This window comes from Pipra filicauda, unplaced genomic scaffold, assembly GCF_003945595.2.
Source record: "Pipra filicauda isolate LSUMZ 115617 unplaced genomic scaffold, ASM394559v2 scaffold334_size1588553_pilon, whole genome shotgun sequence".
NCBI classification, from domain to species: Eukaryota; Metazoa; Chordata; class Aves; order Passeriformes; family Pipridae; genus Pipra; species Pipra filicauda.
This window is the reverse complement of record NW_024104459.1, coordinates 868,925-874,022: the sequence shown is the minus strand read 5'-3', so window position 1 is coordinate 874,022 and position 5,098 is coordinate 868,925.

Genomic DNA, 5,098 nt, shown 5'->3' with positions numbered 1-5,098 from the left:
ACCCCCTCAGGGCTGGCACAGAGCGGCCTGAGCAGGAGGAAGCAGATGAAGACGGGCCCCGGGGAGGTGCCCCCCGCCGGGACGGCGTCAGGGGCGGTGCGGTGCACACCGCTGGGACAGAAGCGGAGCGGTGCTGTGCGCTGCGGTGTCCCCCGACGGGGCAGGTGCGGAACGGTGCGATGCGCACACCGGGACAGAAGCAAAGAGAGGCGGGCTGGTGTCCGCCGCCGGGACGGGTGCGGTGCGGTGCGGTGCGCCCCGCGCAGGTCTCCACCGCGTGTCTGCTGGGGCGGGAGGGGGAGCGGGCTGCGCCGGGAGCGGCAGCGCGAGTGTCGGAGCCGGGACGGCGGGCGGGCCTTATACGGTACCGGTGCCCGCTCCTCCCCGCGGCGGTGCGCGCCCCCGCGGAGCGAGAAGGGGCGGTGATCCCCGCAGCGCGGTCCCGGCCGGGCCGTCCCGGGCCGTCCCGGGCCATCGCAGCCCGCCCCGCGCCTCCAGGTCCTGGGGCGCCCAGGCTTCGGGATGCGGCGCCAGGGCAGAGCTCCGCCTGAATGGGGTTACACTGCAAACTTGGATCGCCGTCCAGGGCTTTTGGAGGAAAGAATTTCACTTGACATTTCCCCAGGATAGGGAACCTACCCTTCCTCGTTAGCATAGGCCACCATCTCCCCAAATGAAGAAGGTGAAAATATGGTTTAATAGATACATTTCCATGGGTTGAGCAATCTGGAAGGTAACTCACTGAATGAGAATTACCAAGGAAGTTGCTGAACACTGAAGTTGCATAACAGGGAAGCCCCACTACCTGCACTGTGCTCACGTTTTACTTAAGAGTCTTCAACTAATTGCAGGTTCAAGAGTCAAAGTGCACAGGAATATCAGAAATGGAACTTCACATATCTTACCCACAGAGGAATACATCAAAAACACCTGTGGGGTTTGAAAGCCGTGGATGCCAAGCGGTGGAGATGTGCCCGTTCCTATAGCTAGCAGTACACACAGGACTAACACAGCAAATACCACACTTTGCCATATATCAGCAACCCCAGATGTGGAATGAAGGTGAAAGGATGCCAAAGTTGCCTTAGATGTGCTTGACAGCAGCACAGCCACACACAGCAGCAGGGCTCAGAAGCTTTGCACAGTATCTTTCATCTTGAGCTGTGCATTGGCATAGTGCTATGCTAGAGGTGATTTTCTGGGAAAAGTCAGTACCAGCTTGAGGACCAAAAATTCCTGTTTCTTTTCATGGAAGGTAGATTAAACCTCCTTCCTGCCCAGCCTTTCCTGGCTCTTAACCACAGCTGAATTTACTGGAAGCAGTCTTTGCTGCAAGTGCTCTGAGTTCAGTTCAAGGCACTCTGACCTGCCTGAATCTGACCCTTCTGAGACGTGGTTTTCAGCAGCCTTCTGCATTTTAAAATAGAAATGAACGATCAGATACCCAACAGCCAAACCCAGATCATGGAGCACTGCTCTCTCCTGGGAGCTCTGGGTTTGGCAGGCCTTTTGGAGTTACTTCTGAGTGCATGTTGAAAGGAGAGGGTGCAGGTGGAAATCTGGTCTGGCAGAATTATTAAGCTGAGCTGTGAAATCATGTCTGTGTTGGTCTGGACTCTAGATGCCTATCTGGGAGTATAAATGTCCCTGAACAGACAGAAGCTGTCCACTGTGGTGCAAGTGGCATGTCCTAATCTCCCCATGGCAGGTTAGGGCATCAGTCTCTCTGGCCCAATTACTCTCTAATTACTTATACGATGAGTAACAGCTTCCAGATGTCCTGCTGAGAAAGACCAAGAAAGAAGCTTATTGACTACACCTACCAATTAGGCTTTGATTTATTGATTATCTGAGGTGGTTGCCCTAAATGAGCTTTTGACAATGTGAAAGATGTGAAACCTTTCCAGCAAAGTTTCATTCAAAACCAGAACCTTCCACTCAGTGCAATGAACTGCTGTTGTCTGGAAAAAGTATTTGTTGTCAAAAAACACAACCCCTTTCTCAAGGGAAGGACATAAACAGGCTCTTGCCCAGACCCACTGCTTGTGCTGCTCAGAGCTTCCTGCTCGGTGTCCCTTGTTTGCACTCTTTCAGGAATCATGTTGCTGAAACCATTCAAACAATAACATGCATTTAAAGTATTAATTACACAGGATTAATACAGTTTTGATTCTGCTTCTTTCTCACTTTTGACGTGATGTAAACACAGCAAGTGATAACACATATTGGAAAACAAATCATGTTTCTTAACTGAAACACAAGCAGCTATGAGGAAATGCACATCACTCTGGTTTCAGGTGGTATCTTTGGTTCTTTTAACAGTAGTGTTAAGCAAATTGTCTTTCAAATGTCATCATGACCAATACAGCAAGAAAGGCTGGATGTTTCCATTTTTGGAACCAGCAGTGAATCTGTGTGATGCCCATGTTCTAAATCACAGCAAGCGGTCCTGGAGAATAGGACTAAATGTTTTTCTTCTGGATTTTTCACACACGGAATCAAATTAGCTGTGTGGAGTTGTACTGTGTAACAAAGACAGAACTGCAGATATTTGCTTTTTCTCATTGCTACAATTAGATACTTAAATGTCTTCAGAGCATATTTCATTGCCTTCTTGTAGCACCCTACCCCATCTCCACTGGGTCTTATGTGGTCTCTCATCTCACTGCCTGTGTGACTCTGTTATTGTGAGATCCACTGACATCCCTGGGATTCAGTGTTTAATAGCACAAAGTGTAAGATTCACATTTCTCCAGGACCCTCAAATTAAAAAGGACATGGATCTGACTAAACAAATCCCAGAATGCCTAAGGGGTCCAAACAGTTCCTTTCTTGTGATGGTATTGGGCTCATTTCCATTACTGGACACCTCTGTGAGGTGTTATTGGAAGTGTCTCTATTGTTTGGAAGGACATTCCCTCCCTGCTCCTTTCCATGTGGATGGACCACTGCATTGGGAGACCGGTGGGACAGATTTCCTTCTATAGATAAGACAAATATATTGAGCCCTTGGAGAGATGCTGCCCACCTCTCTGAACTGAGTTGTGGAAATAGATTTTGAGGAATTCTCCTACTTGTAGGCAAATGTGGGCATGGGCAAAACCAACTATAAGTGAGGTAGGATAGCACTTGGAGGCCTGGTGACCACTGTTCAGCAGTGACTCAAGACCCTTCGCAATTTGCCCTGGCAGCATGAGAGCTTTCTAACTTGCGGTAATTCCTTGCTTGAGTATGCAGTTTCAGACTATGTGGGGTTCAGCTGTACCTGCACCAGCTGAGCTCAGTTTGCAAATGAAGAGCAGTTCATGATCAATTTTACTCCTGTAAAATTGAGTGCAAGGACTGGGTCTGGAAGACTGAACTCTGTTCTCTTCTGCTTACACACAGATCACCTTGGAAACCTTGCCAGAGAATGACTGGCTGTAGGTAAAAACAAACAAAATCATTTCAAAACAAAATCTGCAAAAACTAATTTTTGGCCTTTTTGTACTCTATTTGGCCTTTTCTGGGAACACCGTTATGATTTGTCATTTTGAAAAACCCTTTTTATTTTTGTTTGGATGATCTGTTAGGAAATGAGGGGTGTGGGATTATGCTCTCTGTGTATACATACATGTATGCATGCGGAAAGTGTTTGTCCTTCATCCAATGACCACAGCACACCATGACCAAATCTACAGAGAGGCTGAGGCCTCGGAGAGACTAAAGAACTACCAGTTGCATTAAAGTAGATGGGGGGAAAAAAAGAGGGATCCCATAAATGTTCTTATTGAAAGGAGGACTGCAGCAGGAGCACTAAACCTCTGTTAGGTAATGGTGAAACCATCTGAGAGGAAGACTTTAAAAACACCCAACTGCAGGCAAAGCTTCTCGTCTTCTTAAGTACTAAGACACAGACATATGGGGATCCAGGTTCCATCTACTCCTCTGTTCATGGAGCTACCTGTTAAATTTCCTTTACATCATAGTTATTGTTAAGAACAACATATCAAAATTAATCATTGACTCCTAATTAAACAGTCTGACTTTTCTCACAATGCAATCCTTCAAGTCAAAATGCACTTCTTTTGCTTATGGTAGATTTGGCTTGCAGCAACTGTTTCCTGCACAGCACCACTAATCATCTTGAGAAGTCTGCTTGCATTTTGACGTAAAGGAAGCTGATTTCTGATGGTGTTTCATATTTCTGAAGATGCGTTAGTGTTTGGCTACACCCTAATCTCTTTTGCTTGCTGTGCTTGTCCATACACTGCTGTTTTGAATTGCTGGGCTTAGTATAGTTAAGTCCACCACCATCACTGACTTTGCTTCTTCTCTCCTGATTTAATGCTACTGTTGTGGTTTAATCCCAGCCAGCAGCCAAGTACCATGCAACCACTAGATTACCGCCTGCCCCCACCCCCACTGTAGTGGGGAAGAGAATTGGAAAAAAAAAAAAAGTAAAACTTGCGGGTTGAGATAAGAACATTTTAATAAGTGAAACAAGATAAAATCTAATAATAATTATTATAAAAATTATAATAATTACAATATCAATTTGAATGGAAAGGAGAGGGAGTGGGATAAAATCCAAGGGAAACAAGAGATGCACAATTGCTCACTGCCTACAGACTGATGCCCAGCCTGTACCTGAGTAGTGTGTTCTGGCCAACTCCCCTCAGTTTATATAATGGGAATGGAGTTCCGTGGTATGGAATAACCCTTTGGACAGTTTAGATCAGCTGTCCTGACTGTGCTCCCTCCCAGCTTCTTGTGCATCTGCTCACTGGCAGAGCAGGGGAAACTGAAAAGTCCTTGACTTAGGGTAAGCAGGCCTTAGTAACAACTAAAACATCCATGCGTTACCAACACTAGTCTCACACTACATTCAAAATGCAGCACTGTACCAGCTACTAAGAAAAAAATTAACTATCCCAGCCAAAACCAGGGCAGCTACCTTAGAGGAATCTTCCACAGTTTTATTTAGTGATTTTCATACCCGTCTGTTTAATTATTTTTTGTCAGCTCTTTTTCTGTTCATAGTGTTTGGACATGACAGAACGACCCTGCAAGGGTATTCAGATGAGCAGTATCAGAACCAATACTCCTTGTGAAATTT